The 20,761-nt window shown below is 43.9% G+C and overlaps 1 protein-coding gene across 2 annotated transcripts in view; it reads right to left on the bottom strand.

The window, feature by feature from the left end:
* Window positions 1–213: 213 nt before the first annotated feature.
* MSH4 (mutS homolog 4) overlaps window positions 214–20,761 on the bottom strand; it is a 104,895-nt gene continuing 84,347 nt past the window's right edge. Inside the window, exon 21 of one of the 2 annotated variants that reach the window (XM_045027620.1) lies at window positions 214–2,651. The gene's annotated coding sequence lies outside the window, so the exon portion shown is untranslated. The remainder of the gene's footprint in view (window positions 2,652–20,761) is intronic. The other variant, XR_006581660.1, reaches the window with a different exon arrangement.

Below are 20,761 nucleotides of genomic sequence, written 5' to 3'. Positions count from 1 at the left end.
CATATTCCATGTGAGCTGTAACTGAATGTGTGGTGGCTCACACAGAGTGCATTCCAACTGGAAACCGTTAGGGGCAATCCTGCTCCTAGAGAAGTCAAAGGCAAAGCCACCCACTGGTTTGGTGGTGGTGGTGGGGGGTGGCGCACAGCATTCAGAGAGGCTGGATGTGCATGCAAGAGGGTGAGTAAGCACACCCAGGTGCTCCTGGAGAATCAGGTTACTATTATCAGACCTTCCAAGTGTGCACAAAGTCAGCCCAGACACAGCAAAGAGTGCATGTGCATGACTGTGCTCAAACAGAGCTGCACCCAGGTGCACCTCCCTTCACAGCCAACATACGTTGAATAAATAGCGTGGTAAAAAAGTAAACAGATCACTGTAGTTCTTAAACATCCCTCCCACCTCCACAATTCACTGCTTGTACTGAACAGTGACTCTCCCTGTGAGAGGATAGGGTGACCTCAGAGTCAGCAGAATTTCTTTACCTACCCCTTCCCCATATACCAGGGGTGGCCAAACTGTGGCTTGCGAGCCACGTGCGGCTCTTTTACCATTCAAGTGCAGCTCACAAGCCCCCTCAGACCCCCCATTCTCTATATGAAGGGGGGGGTAAGCTAGGGACCTCTGCCTTGTAGTGGGGTGATTGGGTAGGAGCCTCTGTCCAGCTGGGTAGGAGCTTCTGTCCAGTTGGATAGGAGGTGTACCCTGGCTCTCAAACTTCTGAAGATTGTTGTATGCGGCTTGGAGGGCCAGTAAGTTTGGTCACTCCTGCCATATACTCTTGCTACCCTCCTTTCCAGCTTGCCCTCAGGCCCATTTTCAATCTGACAGAACTGAAATAGTGCATGCACTAGAAGGGGAAGGAAGGGCAGAGAAATACTGTGCTGTTTCTGACTCAGCTGTACAGCAGTTTTCAGTTCCTATTGTGAATACTTCATCCACTGCTAGTAAAAGTTCACACCTCAGCTTACTGCTACATGCCAACTCACCACAAAGTGCTGAGTGAAAGATGAGTCGGTGTTATAACTTGGGAGTACTTCGTATTACCTTTTAATAAGGGAATAACGGTGTCCTGGGCTAAGAACCTCAGGCTTGGGATTGTTCAACCCAGGATAGTTATTACTCCATAAACTGAAAACATAATCAAGCTTAGGATAGCACAATTTGATAGCTAGGAGTTGGACAAATGCTGTCAAGATGATACTCTACCCCCATCCTCCATGCAAACGTTGGCATCGCTAGAAAGAATGGGTCTGTGCTGGTAACAAAACAAGCTCACTGTTTGCTGGACATGGGTGGCGTGTTGCACTTCCCAGGATCAGGTCTGACCAAAAAAAGAGCAGACTTTACAGGCCCACCAGCGAGGCCTAGAAGAAAACATCATGCTCTCCAGGTTCACAGCAAGAGGAAGGGCCTTGATAGGTCCAGGTGAGAAGCCCTGGTTTTTACAAACAAGGGGTGGGGGGCAGCGAGACGAAGGGGATCATGCAAGCAGATAATTCTGAGTTGTAGCTAGGCTCTTTTAGTTCCTGTGAGCTGATAATTAAAAGGTGGGAGTCAGGCTATGATTAAGGCTATGATTTTATCATGGAGGTCGCCGGAAGTCACAGAATCTGTGATTTCCAAAGACCTCTGTTACTTCAGCCCCCGCAGCTGGGAGCTGCAGGGTCCTGCTGCCTCCTGCAGTGTCAGGGAGCTGTGAGGTATCCCTGCCACCTGAGGCAGCGGTCCCCCAAGCTCCCAGTCACCCTGGGCAGCAGGGGTACCCCGCAGGTCCCCCCTCTGCCAGTAGGGCAGGGGAACCCCCACAGCTCTCCCTGCCCCCACCAGCGGAGGGGACCCTGGAGCTCTGAGCATCCATGTGTGGTGGGGGCCCCGGAGCTCCCAGCCACCCCACAGCTGCCCAGTGACTTCCCATTTTCCATGGATATTTTTAGTAAGTCAGGAACAGGTCATGGGCTTCCGTTAATTTTTCTGTATTGCTTGTAACCTGTCTGTGACTTCTATTAAAAATATCCATGACAAAATCTTAGCCCTAGCTATGATTAAAGAATGAAAAAACCCACACACACACCAAAATCAGAGTGTGTTGGAAGCCCTGCTCAGAGCTGCATCCTTTAAAACATCTCAGGTTTTATCCTTTGTAGACTTCTGCACCCAAACTAAATTTCTCACTCGAGGAAACAAATTCATATAATCCTTTGTCACCTTTATAGCCTTTTCAACACACTTAAAATTGCTCTCTTGGTTTTTCAAGGCTCTTTGGAGTTGCTCTACTCTGCCCCTCAGACATTGTATCTACTCACTCATTCAGACTTTATGCCCCAGCTGCCTGTCTCAGCACCCTCAAATAAATCTCTGTGGTGCTGAGTTATTCTTCCTTGTATCCCAGACAAGCTGATGCCAGTTCCTCTTCTTGACTCTTGCCTTAATACCTTCTTTCTTAGCTTAGGACTGTCTATCAGTAAAGCAGTTTGCAATACTGTGTATAAAGCACTCTTAAGAAATTAGATTGCAGTGTATTTCACATGGGTACGTCAGTGGCTTGTTGGCTGTGTTCCTCATTGCACTGAAGTCTCTCGCAATTTCAGAACTAACCAAGACTGGGCTCCTGGTTGTCACTAAGAATAAGTTCCCTTTTCCATGGATAGCTAGAAAGAGAGGAAGATTTATTGTGATTTCCCTGCCTCAATCTCCCCATTAAACCACCTTTCTTCATATACATTTAATTCTCACAGATCTTCACAATACAAATTTCAAATTATTGTTTTTCTGACGTGTACCACAATACAAATATTTGTACAAGTCAATCTAAATATCTGATATGGCTGTATTCTGAGCCAGGTAATTCAATATTAACTGAATACTTATTAAAGTAAACACAGATAGCTAAAACTCGTGTTTAGTAATTTAATGGTACAGTGGCTGTGAATTGGACATCCCCTGACAGTGCTGGGAAGCAGTTGAATAATGGCCTTGCATTGTAATAAGTAAATGAATGGAAGAAATATAAATTCATATCCTAGTCAAATCTACTGTGCCTTCCTGCACAAATTATAGTGGTTGGATATAGCTATCTTCATATTTCTTCTGTGAATGACCATGTGAATGATGTATGGTACCTACTTACCAAAGGGTTTGTTTAGGAGCCCTGCCTGCTTCTCTCTGGAGAGCCAGGGGACGACACATGTCAGGACAATCCCATGTGTAGGGCCCTACCAAATTCACGGTCCATTTTGGTCAATTTCACTGTCATGAAATCATAAATTTTATCATTTCAGCTATTGAAATCTGAAATTTCACGGTGTTGTAATTGTAGGGATCCTGACCCAAAAAGGAGTTGTGGGGGTGTTGCAAGATTATTGTAGTGGGGTTGCAGTACTGCTACCATTATTTCTGTGCTGCTGCTGGCCATGGCGATGGCGCTGCCTTCAGAGTTTGGCAGCCAGAGATCTGACCATCCAGCTGTGAAGGCAGCAGCACAGAAGTAAGTGTTGCATGGTATGGTATTGCCACCCTTACTTCTGTGCTGCTGCTGGCAGGGTGTTGCCTTCAGAGCTGGGTGCCTGGCGAACAGCTGCTGCTCTCCAGCCACCCAGCTCTGAAGGCAGTGCGGAAGGAAGGGTGGCAATACCGTGAACCCCTAAAATAACTTTGCAAACCCCCTCCCCCCGCAACTCCCTTTTGGGTCAGGACCCCCAATTTGAGAAACGCTGGTCTCTCCTGTGAAATCAGTATAGTATAGGGTAAAAGCACACAAAAGATCAGATTTCATGGGGGCGGGGGGGGAACCAGATTTCATGGTCCAAGACGCATTTTTCGTGGCCATGAATTTGATAGCACCCTACCCATGTGCAACAGTGACTCTAGGTCAGAAACTGCCACCCCCAAAGTCTTGCAATTGGAGCTTTGTTTTTGTGCTCCTGTTGGCAAAACAAGGAGAGCCCGCCTGTCAGAAAGTACCCTATGGAGGATGTGGGCACGTTACATGTTTTGGAAGGTACTCAGGGTATGTCTACACAGCAGCTGGGAGCGAGCCTCCCAGGCTGAGCAGACAGGCTTGCAATAGCTCTGCTTGAGTGCGCATGTTAAAAATAGTAGTCTGGACACTGTCGTCAAGCCTGCCCAAACCCCTGGGTTTGAGTTTGGGTGGTTAGTCCAACTGCCGCCCATCTGCTGCCCTTCCCACAATGTCGATACTGCTATTTTCAGCACACTAGCTAGAGCAGAATTAGCGTGCATCTGTCTGCCTGGACTGAGAGGCACATTCCCAGCTGCAGTGTTGACATACCTACAAATATGACAGTGGGCACCATACAGAAACCTGGATAAACAGAATTGTGATTTTATCCATTTGGTACATTCAAAGCATGCCAAATTACTTGGCTTAAGAAAAAAATCTATCCTCAGAAGACATCCTCAAAGACTGAACAGTTACAGTGAGAGTAAAACTGTGCTTGAAAAGTAATACAAGGACACTGAACTTCAATCTCTTCTCTTTATACTCAGTTTCATTTTGAACATCGAAAAATATTAATATTTCATTAAATAAAAGTTAGCTCATTGTGGATTGTGAGCCACTGAAATTCCCACCCTGGTCTCAACAGAATATGCAGTCTAAACTTACCCCTTTTGAAGTTTGGCTTTTTTGGTAAACCTAACAGAACATAAATCTCTCCTATGCTTTATCCTCAAGTTTGGCCATTTCTAGATTTTCCATGCAGGATCTTCCCCATTCCAGCTACTAGTTACCTATCCCATCCAACCGATGTCCTAGTTGGAACTAACATGATGCACATGCTACTATGACTCAGCAGTGACAATAAGGTTTAAGTGGTATATAATCCTGTGCTAAGCCTCCACAAAGCCTCTTTCCAACAGTGAATATTTCATCCCTAGTTTGGAGTTTTCACTTTATTTCAGAGTTTAAACAATCCTCTTACACAGAAAATACATGACCATTATTGACCGCTTCTCCACAAATCAATTAGAAGTCTGATAAGTAGCAAGCATTTTAGGTTTCATGCTGGTGACAATTACTACATTTTCACTATATTTTACCAGAATTTGTATAAAATCCTTATCTTCAATCTCTCTCCAAAAATGCTGGCTTTGTAAGCAAGTTTTTGGTTTCTTTTACAATCCTTTTATGACATTCCAGTCTCAGAATTTATTGCAGGGATTATGCTAAATCAGTTTAATTGTGGCAAAATATTGTTATGGGAAGCAAGAAAAATGTCACTAACAGAACCAAAATATTTTTCCAACCTCATAGTTAACCACAGAATCAAACAGGTATAAGATATCACATTTATGCTGTCTAATAACATGCAACATCTCAGAGATGCAGTAACAGTGTCTGATGGTACCCATTTTGACCCATATTAAGATCCTTTTGAACATAAGAACATAAGAAAGGCCGTACCGGGTCAGACCAAAGGTCCATCTAGCCCAGTATCTGTCTACCGACAGTGGCCAATGCCAGGTGCCCCTGAGGGAGTGAACCTAACAGGCAATAATCAAGTGATCTCTCTCCTGCCATCCATCTCCATCCTCTGACGAACAGAGGCTAGGGACACCATTCTTACCCATCCTGGCTAATAGCCATTTATGGACTTAGCCACCATAAATTTATCCAGTCCCCTTTTAAACATTGTTATAGTCCTAGCCTTCACAACCTCCTCAGGTAAGGAGTTCCACAAGTTGACTGTGCGCTGCGTGAAGAAGAACTTCCTTTTATTTGTTTTAAACCTGCTGCCTATTAATTTCATTTGGTGACCCCCTAGTTCTTGTATTATGGGAATAAGTAAATAACTTTTCCTTATCCACTTTCTCAACATCACTCATGATTTTATATACCTCTATCATGTCCCCCCTTAGTCTTCTCTTTTCCAAACTGAAGAGTCCTAGCCTCTTTAATCTTTCCTCATATGGGACCCTCTCTAAACCCCTAATCATTTTAGTTGCTCTTTTCTGAACCTTTTCTAGTGCTAGAATATCTTTTTTGAGGTGAGGAGACCACATCTGTACACAGTATTCGAGATGTGGGCGTACCATGGATTTATATAAGGGCAATAATACATTCTCAGTCTTATTCTCTATCCCCTTTTTAATGATTCCTAACATCCTGTTTGCTTTTTTGACCGCCTCTGCACACTGCGTGGACATCTTTAGAGAACTATCCACGATAACTCCAAGATCTTTTTCCTGACTCGTTGTAGCTAAATTAGCCCCCATCATGTTGTATGTATAGTTGGGGTTATTTTTTCCAATGTGCATTACTTTACATTTATCCACATTACATTTCATTTGCCATTTTGTTGCCCAATCACTTAGTTTTGTGAGATCTTTTTGAAGTTCTTCACAATCTGCTTTGGTCTTAACTATCTTGAGTAGTTTAGTATCATCTGCAAACTTTGCCACCTCACTGTTTACCCCTTTCTCCAGATCATTTATGAATAAATTGAATAGGACTGGTCCTAGGACTGACCCTTGGGGAACACCACTAGTTACCCCTCTCCATTCTGAGAATTTACCATTAATTCCTACCCTTTGTTCCCTGTCCTTTAACCAGTTCTCAATCCATGAAAGGACCTTTCCTTTTATCCCATGACAGCTTAATTTACGTAAGAGCCTTTGGTGAGGGACCTTGTCAAAGGCTTTCTGGAAATCTAAGTACACTATGTCCACCGGATCCCCCTTGTCCACATGTTTGTTGACCCCTTCAAAGAACTCTAATAGATTAGTAAGACATGATTTCCCTTTACAGAAACCATGTTGACTATTGCTCAAGAGTTTATGTTTTTCTATGTGTCTGACAATTTTATTCTTTACTATTGTTTCAACTAATTTGCCCGGTACCGACGTTAGACTTACCGGTCTGCAATTGCCGGGATCACCCCTAGAGCCCTTTTTAAATATTGGCGTTACATTAGCTAACTTCCAGTCATTGGGTACCGAAGCCGATTTAAAGGACAGGTTACAAACCTTAGTTAATAGTTCCGCAACTTCACATTTGAGTTCTTTCAGAACTCTTGGGTGAATGCCATCTGGTCCCGGTGAGTTGTTAATGTTGAGTTTATCAATTAATTCCAAAACCTCCTCTAGTGACACTTCAATCTGTGACAGTTCCTCAGATTTGTCACCTACAAAAGTCAGCTCAGGTTTGGGAATCTCCCTAACATCCTCAGCCGTGAAGACTGAAGCAAAGAATCCATTTAGTTTCTCCACAATGACTTTATCATCTTTAAGCGCTCCTTTTGAATTTTGATCATCAAGGGGCCCCACTGGTTGTTTACCAGGCTTCCTGCTTCTGATGTACTTAAAAAACATTTTGTTATTACCTTTGGAGTTTTTGGCTTTGTTAAAATATTACTGGTGGTGAACTAATCATTTTCAAACAAGATCTACAACAGAAAATATTCAGAAACAAACCAAAATATCCAATCACATTTACAACTTTGCAGTCATGAAGCTTTCCATCATATTTTCATTATGTACTATACTTGACTAGAAAACACAGCAAGATCAATGGCAAAGAAAAAAAAAGCCCACAAAGGTATTTTTAAGTGATGACCACTATATATAAAATGATAAATACTAGGGTATTAACCTCCCCCACCAAAGACATTTCAAAATTATTGTGCCATGTTTTGTGATGACTCAGTGACATGTGATCACTACAGTAGGATATTCTTTCTGTAGAAATTTTAAGTCATACTGTATGACCCTGCTATAGAATTCTACCAAATTATACTGAAAGGTTATAATTCTCTATTGAACTCTATCAGACTTTTCCATAAGGATATGTTGCTCTGTGCTACCTGGTCTTCTGTGTTTCAATATAAAGAAATCTTACTCTACTACACACAGTTCAATAATAAAGACGGATATGTTAAATATGCTTAAGGTTGCATCAATGGTATTAGAAGCAGCAATCTCAGTCAGGAGTCAAATTAGGCTGGTTTACAGTGACCAAACAAGCCCCGGGCTGTGACTGCTTCTATCACAAACCCCAAGGTTTAAAAACTTCCAAAGGAACTACTTCATTCTGTATTGAGTTCTACAGATGTTTAGAGTAGAGTAAAGTCTATGAAACAACAGTTTCTGCATATTAAGTTCTACAGGATGCATTAAGTTTACTGTTAACATTTTGGGAAAGTTGAGCGTGACTTTCATTTTACCTTTGAACAAGAGACTTAACATTATCTAACGTGTTGTCTCTAAAAATTCAATAAGTTGAATTTCCTTTGCAGTCTGTCTTTGAATCTTGACATTTGCAGAGCATTTGATATCTCCAAAGCACTGTATAAACACTTAGCTAATCCCCAAACAATCTCAAGGCCCACAATTGTTCAGTAATTTGCAGCAAAGGGAAAGATATTTCTACTGGCAGGGACAGCCTTGCGGGTAGGCGACGTGGGTGACTGCCTAGGGTGCCATGGTCAGGGGGGTGCTGTCTGAGTGCCGCAAGCTGGCAGGCCTGGGCTGATGGCAACAGGGGTGGACAATGCCTCCTGGAGCTGCCAGCCTGGTGGGGAGGTGCAGGCAGCAGGGCTTGCTCCTACAGAGCCAGTTCGCCCAGGGAGCCATTTTCCCAAAATCCGGCCCTGTCCATTGGATACAGAAAGCAAAACAGTTCTTGACAAACGGCAAAAAAAATACAGTATGTGGCACATACTGCCTGGACTTCAGAAAAGCAGACTTTGACTCCCTCAGGGAACTGATGGGCAAGGTCCCTTGGGAGAATAACATGACGGGGAAAGGAGTCGAGGAAAGCTGGCTGTATTTCAAAGAAACCTTATTGAGGTTGCAGGAACAAACCATCCCGATGTGTAGGAAGAGAAGTAAATATGGCAGGCGACCAGCTTGGCTTAACAGTGAAATCCTTGCTCATCTTAAACACAAAAGAACAGCTTACAAGAAGTGGAAGATTGGACAAATAACCAGGGAGGAGTATAAAAGTATTGTTCAGGCATGCAGGTGTGAAATCAGGAAGGCCAAATCACACTTGGAGTTGCAGCTAGCCGGAGATGTTAGGAGTAACAAGAAGGGTTTCTTCAGGTATGTTAGCAACAGGAAGAAAGTCAAGGAAAGTGTGGGCCCCTTGCTGAATGAGGGAGGGAACCTAGTGACAGAGGATGTGGAGAAAGCTAGCGTACTCAATGCTTTTTTTGCCTCTGTCTTCACAGACAAGGTCAGCTCCCAGACAGCTGCACTGTGCAGCACGGTATGGGGAGGAGGTGACCAGCTCTCTGTGGAGAAAGAAGTAGTTCGGGGCTATTTAGGAAAGCTGGACGAGCACAAGTCCATGGGGCCGGATGCGCTGCATCCGAGGGTGCTAAAGGAGTTGGCCGATGAGATTGCAGAGCCATTGGCCATTATCTTTGAAAAATCATGGCGATCGGGGGAGGTCCCGGATGACTGGAAAAAAGCTAATGTAGTGCCCATCTTTAAAAAAGGGAAGAAGGAAGATCCAGGGAACTACAGGCCAGTCAGTCTCACCTCAGTCCCTGGAAAAATCATGGAACAGGTCCTCAAGGAATCAATCCTGAACCACTTAAAGGAGGGGAAAGTGATCAGGAACAGTCAGCATGGATTCACCAAGGGCAAGTCATGCCTGACTAACCTAATTGCCTTCTATGACGAGATAACCGGCTCTGTGGATGAGGGGAAAGCAGTGGATGTACTATTTCTGGATTTTAGCAAAGCTTTTGATACAGTCTCCCACAGTATTCTTGCCAGCAAGTTAAAGAAGTCTGGGCTGGATGAATGGACGGTAAGGTGGATAGAAAACTGGCTAGATGGTCGGGCTCAACGGGTAGTGATCAATGGTTCCATGTCTAGATGGCAGCCGGTATCAAGTGGAGTGCCCCAAGGGTCGGTGCTGGGGCCGGTTTTGTTCAATATCTTCATTAACGATCTGGAGGATGGTGTGGACTGCACCCGTAGCAAGTTTGCAGATGACACTAAGCTGGGAGGAGTGGTTGATACGCTGGAGGGTAGGGATAGGATACAGAGGGACCTAGACAAATTAGAGGATTGGGCCAAAAGAAATATGATGAGGTTCAACAAGGACAAGTGCAGAGTCCTGCACTTAGGACGGAAGAATCCCATGCACTGCTACAGACTAGGGACCGAATGGCTGGGTAGCAGTTCTGCAGAAAAGGACCTAGGGGTTACAGTGGACGAAAAGCTGAATATGAGTCAACAGTGTGCCCTTGTTGCCAAGAAGGCTAATGGCATTTTGGGTTGTATAAGTAGGGGCATTTCCAGCAGATCAAGGGATGTGATCATCCCCCTCTACTCAGCACTGGTGAGGCCTCATTTGGAGTACTGTGTCCAGTTTTGGGCCCCACACTACAAGAAGGATGTGGATAAATTGGAGAGAGTCCAGCGGAGGGCAACAAAAATGATTAGGGGGCTGGAGCACATGACTTATGAGGAGAGGCTGAGGGAACTGGGATTGTTTAGTCTGCAGAAGAGAAGAATGAGGGGGGATTTGATAGCTGCTTTCAACTACCTGAAAGGGGGTTCCAAAGAGGATGGATCTAGACTGTTCTCAGTGGTAGAAGATGACAGAACAAGGAGTAATGGTCTCAAGTTGCAGAGGGGGAGGTTTAGGTTGGATATTAGGAAAAACTTTTTCACTAGTAGGGTGGTGAAGAACTGGAATGGGTTACCTAGGGAGGTAGTGGAATCTCCTTCCTTAGAGGTTTTTAAGGTCAGGCTTGACAAAGCCCTGGCTGGGATGATTTAGTTGGGTTTGGTCCTGCTTTGAGCAGGGGGTTGGACTAGATGACCTCCTGAGTTCCCTTCCAACCCTGAGATTCTATGATTCTATGATTCACTAGGTTGAGGATCTCCGTCAATTTTATTACAACAGTGGCAAGAGTACTGTCTGAGGGTGTGACTTCACAGCAGTTAGCTTGAGTTATAACAAGTGGTGCCCCGGCTCATCCCAGGTCCACACACACAAGTCTCTAGCTTGAGTTACGTGGTGCCTTAAACTCAAGCGACGTAGCCTGTGGGGGGTTGAAGCTCCAGTGAGCTAGTAGTGCAGTGGGGATGTGACAGTTCAAGTTACAGCTCAGCAGCAGCAGCTTATCCAACCACTCTGTGCTACTAATCAAATCACTCTGTGTAATTCCAGTGTTGTTCGGAAGTGTGGTTGCTCTCCCTTGAGCTGGGCTGGCTCGAGTGTAGTAATTTGAACATACTAACTCGAGCTAAGTATTGCAGGGAAGACAAGCCCTGACTATGGTGATCACAAGTTAGTGGGGTTTGTGCTCTGGGCTTTCACTGGCGCTCCCTCTTATGACTGTGAAGATGAATTTTAAAATAGGAACTGAGGGTAAACAGGGTTCTCTGTCCAAATCTGCGGGCAGCCTGAAACAGTAGCATTGAGAGATCGGACCTTCCCTTGTGAACTTCAGTGGAGATGTTAGCACGAAAGCCTAACAATACTAATTTAAAATATCCACAGTTAACTATTTCACTGCTGATCAAAATATACAGAAAGGAGGGGGCAATGATGCCCTGAAGAGCTGCACGATATACTATGAGTCTTCTCAAGAGAGCACAAAACTTATTGGAGCCCTGAAACACATCTGAGGCCCACTGAGCCGGATCTGAGCCTTAGAAGCCCAGCATAGCAAAACAATATTTTGAGAACTGCGGTGTTGAAAGTGGTGATGTGTTCTGGTGTCTCCAGGGAGCAGAGTTTGATTTGTGGCCAGAAGTGGAACTGCACTTACTGCTACTTCCTTCTAAGGGTTAGTCTACACTTACAGAGTTGCACTGCTGTAGTGCTTAGCAAAAAGGCTACTTATGCCGACAGGAGAGCTTCTCCTGTTGGCACAGATACTCCCCCTCCCTGAAAGGCAGTAGTTATGTTGATGGGAGAAGCCTCCCATTGACATTGCACTATCTACACTGGGGGTTAGGTCCATATAACTACATCACTCAGGGGTGTGGATTTTCCAACCAAGCCTTGTATCCCTCCAGGATACAGAGTCAAGAGCTTGTCTGTCCCTCCTCTAGTAAAATGCTTTAGGGAATGAAATGCTAGTCTGGAAAGTACAGCGCTCATGTCTGGGTGTGGAGTAACATTAGAGATAATGAATGTAAAGTAGTTAGTAATAAAGAAACTGCAAAAACCCTTTTGGGATGTGAGGAGGCAGCTGTGACCAGTTTTGTGAAAATTTGCTGTTCGGCAGCTGATTTGCCAAACCCGGAGCTTTGGGCAGGACTAACTTATCTCATTCTGCAGTAATAACTATACAAGATTCCCAAATCCTGCAGTTGGTGTAAACATTTGAATACTTATGTGTTTGTGCTGGGAATCGTTTCCCAGTTTCTGTCAGATTTCTTTTGGGGATTTTGGGCACAGGTTTCACTTTCTCATGTCAAGTCCTCAAATCAAACCTCTCTTTCCACTCGCTGATTCTCTCTGCACATTTTTACTTCCTCCTGCACTCACATAAAACTTGGAAATTCATCTCCAGTTCAATCACAGGAAGCACCTTTAATATTTCATTGTTTAACTTCACTATAAACCAGAAGCTAGAAAACTAATCTGGACAGTAGGGATCTGATCCAGCCCTACAAACACTATATTTTTTAAAGTAACCAGACCTTGTGGGTAATGTTGTTAGTGCTCCATTACTTCCAGAAATATTGTGAGTGCCTCACACTTCTAATTCACAAATATATGTGTAACCTTAAAATCTGCTAGACTACAGCAATTACTTTACTGTATATAGCAGGGCTTAGGAGCCACAAAGGTGCCACAATGGGCCAGGAAGGTCATTCTTCCAATACAGGAGCAGGGTAGGGTAGATGTAAGCTGGTCTACATGACTTCCTTCACAGACCCGAGCATAAAGAGAGAAGACAGGGCTGGGGCAAAAGGGGGTTGTAATGAGCATTACAGGAATGGACCATGGTACAGCCCAGAGGCTGCCCTATGTTAGAAGAGCATGGGGGCTGCTCTAACTTACCCCAAAGGCAGTTTTGATACCTTCATCAGCCCAGAATGTGGGTAGTACAAACTAACTTAAGCCACTTTTGCCCTATGACCAGGCTGCACCTTCTGTGCTACATCTCTCAGGAATTGCAGCTCAGCCTGTGTCTTTTATACGAGCTATATCTCCAAATTTGCAGAACTGAAAAAATAAAGGCAAAGGGTGGAAATGTAGGAGTCAGAAGGCAAAGAGATGTTTCTTAAAGGGGTGACAGAAGGGTTAAACAATTGCTTTTACAGCAGTCCAAAGATGTGAAATGTTAAGCTAGTGCCAAGTTGTATTCTTACCACTACAAATAAGAGTCATGCTAGCAAGGCAACCAGGAAATAGCCAGACCACTCTGCCTGCTCTATTGACTTCAGCTTATTGTGGCTTGAATGTTCTATAGATTTTTTCTATCAGTTGATAGTCACAGGCCACACTCACTACTGCTAATACTACATTAGAAAGCCCTTCTGATGTACATAAAAAAATGGCTCAGGAAAGAACAAAACATTTCTTCCCAAGACATTGCTACACTCTGGAAACCTCAGTCCACCTTTTATGTATTCAGTTGAATCAGTGCTGCTTTTATCCTGTCTGAAATTGTCTTGGTTCAGTTAGAAGACACGTTGCTCTCTCAACCAAAACAAATAAGCACCGAGGATAAGAGAGTAATTAAAGTTTTTAAAGCCTGTATGCACATAGTACACCCTTGCTGGTGTATGATCAGAGCACACTAGTGCCCTCTGTCTAGCTCAGTCATGCTTGCAGACAGGTTAAGTGAAGTCATCACAGTGAAAAGTTGGTGCAAGGAGGAATTATATTTGCATATACAAAGCAGGCATTCATTACTGCTATTATGCACCGCACCATCTCTTTTTTTAGAACTCTTAACAGTTGGACAAGTCTCATTTTGCTGTGGTCTTCTGATTTCAGTAATCTCTTATCTACAGAATGTCATACACCCTTAGGGTAGCTTCTCCATACTATGTGAATCACTCCTAATGATCTCAGTGAGAGTGCGGAGGACACTATTGAACAACTGGTTTCTTACTAATGTATCAACCTCCTCCTTACACAATGATCCCAGATCCAAGCATCCTGCCTTAATCTACCCCTGCCCAGTTTCAGGGGCAGAATAAAGTAGCATAACTAAAAACAGCAATTTACCAGGTTGGGATGGCATGTCCTCCACAATATCCTCATTGACCTCTGTCTCCTGGAGAGGATAGGCCTGCATGTCTCCAAACAGGTCCTGAGACTGAGGATGAAGTTCTATAGTCCAAGGCAGTGGCTTGGATCTTGCTGATCTCAGAGGTCATCTCCTCCCTGGATGCAGCAACAGTGGAGGCCAAGGCCATATCCATTATGTATTCCCACCTTGCATTGGGGATGTCTTTCATAATATGACCCCTTTCCTTATCAAATGGACAATACATAGTGCCTTCCCAGGCTCATGATCATCATCCTTGGACTTCCTGAGGCCTCTTTTAGCCCCTTGTGAGGTTCTTTCTTGACACTGGTTGTCAGTCTCCTGAATTTGCAGATTGATGAGAGGTGCCCAAGTTCTTCCATAAGCCTTGATGGCTGCTGCCGGTCAGCTGGAAACCTCTGCTAACACTCGCCACCAGTCTAGATATTGATAGCTACATAGTAGGTAGATGCTCAGTTTTCAGATGGATCAGGGAATGGTTTGTCAAACAAAGCTGGTCACCAGGGAAGCAGCTTACAAGTGGAGCTCCCAGAGTTGCACCATGAAATTTCAACTGGTACGTGGCTTCCAACAGGATTAAGCCTATTACAGACCCCTCTCTCAACTACATTGCCAGAGAGGCCACTCTTGTAGTGCACAGGACTTGCATGATACTAATCTTTGGACAGAAGCCACGTTAGAGTCAATGTTAAATGTGAGCAAGAAAATATCTCTGAAGAGAGACTAGTAGCCTGCAGCCCACCAGACTTAGGTGAATAGGACTCTTTTTTATTATTATTAGTTTATTTGTTACCTTACTTCTTCTACAGGGTGGCTTCCCTTTGTCCTCAGCTCCCTGACTTGCAGGGGAGAGGGAAGGGCAGTTTAAACATTGCCTTTACACTTCCCCAAGTCAGGCCCCTTCCTATACAACACAAACCTCAATAGACAATTATTCCTGATGCACTAGTGTAGGACAGCCTGCGTGCCTGGCTATTAAAGCAGCAAATCAGCACAGGTGGGCTGTGGGCCAGTGCTAACAAACAGCATGTGTTACCAGTTAAATTCTTGGAAGCTGAGTTTCAGAAGTGCTGAGTAGTCACAACTCCAGCTGAAGCCTATCGGAGTTGTGGGTACTCAGCACTTCTGAAAATCTTTGATTTAAAGGCTTTCCTGAGCTATGGAAAGCATAGGAATGGGGGAAAACATTGGAAAAGGATGATTTTTCATTAAGAGTCAGGCATTCTGGGGAAGCCAGCTGAAGGCAATAAAAATAATCCCTGGGTGCCCCTGCTCAGAAAAGCAAAACTCAGCACTCTACAAATAGTGAGAAAAGATACACTTGTGGAGAGAGAAAGGTGATAAAAGTGGTGTGATCCAGTAATATTTTAGAGTGGGCATTTAAGGGTGAGTTCTAAACAGCTGTCTGACTGCAGTATCTCAGGGGAAGGCTGTTATATGAGCCAACTGGTAAGGCCCATTTCTGAGAATAAGAAGTGTAATAATAACACTAAAAGGAGATAAAAAATATAGCCAGATACACATGCACATAACACTATAGTTTGCCTGCCCCACCCTTTAGCAATATACAAATGTGCATAAATATATTTTACTATGAAAGGTTTTCTGTTTACTGGTCATAAATATGAGAGTTTATTACAGTCTTGATTAGATAGGACTCCAAGTCCCAGTATATGACTTGAATCAATAATTGTCTCACCCACTGATAACTACAATGCTGTTGAGAGGACCCTAGAGGTATCTATTATAGTAAGTGTACAAAACTGCAGTAGCCTCTTTAAACTAACTCCTAAAACCAAATAAACTCTCTCACCCTACTCTCCTGGTAGCTGAAAAGTAAATCTGAATGCAAACGTGCAGCTCTTGTTGTTCAGTATAGGAACTGGGCGTTGTGTAAGATGTCATTTACATTTGCACAATGCAAATATTCTCATTTTTAAAATTCAAAGGACTCTTTCTTCTTGCTACATTCCCAATTGTTTGTTGATGGGGGCACAATCAAAGTGAATCTTAGGCTCATGCAGTCGCCCACAGTGTCCCTACATTAATGTCAAAAATGAAATTCCTTACTTGCTGCTGTACTGAGTAACTGGAGAGACACGATACTCAACCTATTTCTCCCCCATTCAGAAACCCTCCCACAATCTTAGAAGTGTTGCCAAAACTAACTCAGGCCCAGATAGCCATAGCCAATGCCCTTGCTGTAACCTTTTGCTGTTACTCCAAGTATCAATATACTTCCTATGTCCCATTTTTCCGGTTCACACTAAAAAAGATATTGAACACACAAAAGAATAGTATAGAATAGTTCTGAGTCTGAGAGCTTAACTGGACTGTAACAGGGGAGCAGCAGTATCCAAGGGCCCAATTCTCCCCCATGCAGGTATAACTTGTAGAGGGAAAGGGAAATTGCAATTTGTAACTCGCAGAATTTCCTATGAGTTCTTTCTTTTTTGGTTTCAAAGACTAAGGCCTGGATCCTCAATGGGAGTTAGGTGCCTAAATATCTTTGAGAATCAGGACCTAAGACCACACTCTGCTCCCATAACTTGGTAGAAATAAGTAGAAGTTTTGCTGCCAGAAACCTGTGGATGTCAGAGAACCGAGGGGCATCCACCTGGAGACCCCTTGCTTCTGCTCTGCAGCCCCATACCTGCTAGCTCTCCGAAGCCTTTAGAAAAGCAAGGCTCTTGCAAGATCCATGTTTCCAGGTGCTCCCCTGACTGCAGCTGTTGTTTCCAAAACCAACCTAAAGGCAGGCTGAACATTACAGAGGGAGAAGCAGTACCCACTAATACAGGATCAGTCCCCCTTGACGTCAGTAAAGCCCACATCCTGCATACTGACTTCCTGGAGGTCAAGGGAAGAGGGGGACAAATGCCACTGGGGCAGAACATCCATTTTTCCTCAGGCTAAGCTCCCCCTCTGTGCATGGATACTGAGGGAAACCCTGTGGCCCTAAAAGAGTAAACAGGGTACTGAGAGCAAGAGACTGAAGGAAAGCAAGTTGTGGAGTTTGTCATTTTCAATCAGTTCTCTGGAGAAGTTAATCTGTAGAGGGAAAGATGGTTCCCTGACCACTGAATCCCTTGTACCAAGTTAAATGAGTTGCGGCCAGATTAAATTCCTGATCTAGCGGTTCGTCCGCATTCAGCAAATCACTTTAGCACATGCCCAAGTCCCATTGACTTCACTGGAATACGCTGAAAGTTAAGCATATGCTTACGTTCTTTGCTGAATAAGGATGGAGTTAAGCACATGCTTAAATGCTTTGCTAAAGCAGGGTCTTAATGCTGGCTGTTAACACTTGATACATGAACTCAACACTTGGGGAATATATTTATCGTAAGACGTAGTAATATTACATCTCACATGTACTGACCTTTCTAAGGCGGGGATGTGCACCCCATACAGTCGCCTCAAATTCTTCCCACCTTTGTGCAATAAAACTGCACTGCTTCTACTGCTAGGGAGCTTTCCATGCAAACAGCAGGAAGGGGGTTGGCTAAGAAACAGAGAATTTCTTATTTATCTGAAAAAATGACACACAGCATTTTTCACTGTCATCTCTCAGATAAATTCCATTAAACTGCCTCACAAAATGCTTTTGGAAAGAAAAATGTGGGAAGCGTCTGGCTTGTCACATTCTGGCTGACTGGCGCACTGAACAAGGGATGGGATAGCTGGTCAAACTACGTTACAAGCTGATTCAAATCAAACCCAAGCCTGCCACCATTTGGATGTCTGTAATTTAAATGCCTGGCTAACAGTTTGTTGGCACTATCTGATCTGGAATTGGGAGGTTCAGAGGAATGGCCACATTCGATCAGTCCTACTGTCTACTCCAGAAGTTTGCTGCAAGAGTGGCCAGTATCAACTGCATCAGAAGAAAGTATAAGAAAGTTTAAAGTGAGGAATTATGGTTGAACCTGCCCAGAGGAGAAGTTTATTTTGGAGGCTGCCTTATGCTCTGCAGGATGAGCATTCTGATGCTGTATTTGCAGCCTGACCAACTCCAGGAAATACCAGTAATCTCACAGGAAGACGGTTATGATGAGATTTCTAGGAATATTGTGCTCACTCGAGATCTCATTGCATGGTCCACTAGATCATAAGCTCTTCAGGGCAGGGACTGTCCTTTGGGGTATGTCTACAATTCAGGCTGGGGGGTCTCAGAGCCCAGCTCCAGGCTGAGCAGGAACATCTACAGTGCTATTTTTATCCCCATAGTTCAAGCCCCACAAGCCTGAATCAGTTGACCTTGGCCCTGAGGCACACTGCTGCGGTTTGGGGGTTTTTTTGTTTTTGTTTGTTTGGGTTTTTTTGCAGTGTAGATGTGCCCTGAGAAACAGCCATTCTCACCACATGCTCTTGACGTCAGCTGAAGTGCTTTTTCTAACATACATGAAAGTCTGATGCTGGAGGTAGGGTGTTCTTAGCAGAGCATCTTCAATGTGGAAACTTCTTCCCTTGGAGCTCCCTGAATTGATTCACTTTAAGGCTTAGCATAAAGCGCATCTCATCTAAATTATACAGAGTGGTGACTGTGCTTTTGTGGCAGCTGCCCAGGCTAGGAAACAAGTCAACAAGGCAATGTGATTGTTTGCTGGTGTGGCTGGAGACGATACACTAAGGCATGTGATCACAGCTCCCCAAATTCTTTTGTCCAGTTGGTGTGCGCTTATCAGGTGATGGAGCGGGTAAATTCAACCAGGATATTGTGACTGGAATCAAGAAATTGTTGTGTGACATACAGATGTCACACATCTGTGCTGGTAGTCCTGGCAGTAGGAGTGTCAGAACCCCTTTCCATCAGGGGGAGTTAAGGGGGGGGAGGGTAGTCTCAAATCTGTAAGGGAGGTTTTCAGTGAAGCTCTTTTCCCTGTAAATCCTAGAAAAAAGGATGGGATTCCTAGGAAAGCCTGAGCCATTTACAAGGCGTGGTGGTTTCCCAGACTGTAGGCCAGTGGTTCTCAGTCCCTGGGCCACTTGCTGCCCAATCAGCACACAGCTGCGGCCCATGTGACATCCTCAGGGCCATACAAGTCGTATATATATTGTGTGGATGTGACCCACATAACACACAAAGAGCTGCATATGTGGCCCACAAAGTTAAATAGGTTGAGAACCACTGCTGTAGGCTATTCTACATTACTGGTCAGGATAAGCTTTGGGTAATGTAGGCTCTCATAAAGCCTCCCTCTCTTTTTAAAAATTGCATTGTCACCAAATCCAAGAAGCTGATGAAATTGAAGGTCGGTATATTTACACCAGACCAATGGAAATTCTCCTTCACCCAGCAGATAGAGAATTTGGGGGATTTATTGCAGCCAAAGGTAGAAGACAAATCATTTGGATGGATTTTTAAGAGTGAGAGTTTTATAACTATTAATAAAAGTTTTAGCTGTACAAGCTGGGACAATGTTACAAGGATAATCTAACATCATACTTCAGGGCACCAGGTGGCTGCCTGAAGGGATCAGGAAGGAATACATTCATAACAACCTCCCCGCTTACCAGAGGGTAGTTCCTGATTGTCAGGAGTTAGGCATTGCCAGGGGCAAGAAGATATCAAACTTGCTGGTCTGATGCAGTACAAAGCCCTTCAAAAGCTAGACAACAATTCCAGATGCCCTAAAATTGCTCGGTCAGAAGAATTTGCATTTCATACAACATTTATTATGTCCTCCAGGCATTTCCACTTTACTTGTTTTATTTTACACTAGCATCTGTAAAGCTCCAGATATGTCACACTCCCTGAAAGGGTACGAAGGAGCCCTGTGACAGAGGATTTGTAAGAAGCAGCTGAGGGCCTAATTAATGAAAAATGTCTGGTGTAGTGGGTCTGTACTGAGGGTATAGGATGTTATGAGTTACCTGTGTGCAAATTCCATGCTCAGTGCAAAAACAAAACAAAGCTGTAATATTGTATCCAGAAGCATTCTGGTGCATTGGTAGCTAATTGGTTGTTATTGTTTAGTAGATTTGTAGCATGAAGCCAAATGTTGTATCCATATGGAAACAGCATTTCAGTCCCTCATATGGGCTGTGGAATTAATCACCCAATAGTGGAAATCTGCCATATCTCATTTGGTAGATTGCAGAAGGGGCTTCCACCATGACATCACAGCTCATGCAGCTGAAATGAAGTCGATGGTACACAGTGTTTGCCAGTTGCTTGGTATTTAAGATGAAAATACCAAGAGTAGCTTGTCTTTAAGGAGACCACTTCCTGAGTCCTTATTCCAATTTAGAGCACTTTGGAGATAACAGATATTTCAGTTCTTTCAAAAAGTGAACAACTAGTGGCCTTTTCTTTAAATGGTTCAGTAATGTGGCCAGATCAATTCCTATGCCCCTTTGATGCAGCAACTTGGACTCTACATTTTACCTTCTGAACAGGTTTTTCTATTGAAAAGCTACCTTCTAGCTTTTTTCCCTTAGAGTTGGTTGGAAAATCAGATGGGGGTGGGGGGAGGGGATATTGTGAAAAAAATTGTCCCTTTCTTTTCCCATAGGGAAATTTCTAAATTTTTTGACAA

The sequence above is a fragment of the Mauremys mutica genome, chromosome 8 (assembly GCF_020497125.1).
Source record: "Mauremys mutica isolate MM-2020 ecotype Southern chromosome 8, ASM2049712v1, whole genome shotgun sequence".
Classification (NCBI taxonomy): domain Eukaryota; kingdom Metazoa; phylum Chordata; order Testudines; family Geoemydidae; genus Mauremys; species Mauremys mutica.
This window is presented reverse-complemented; position numbering and strand designations above follow the sequence as displayed.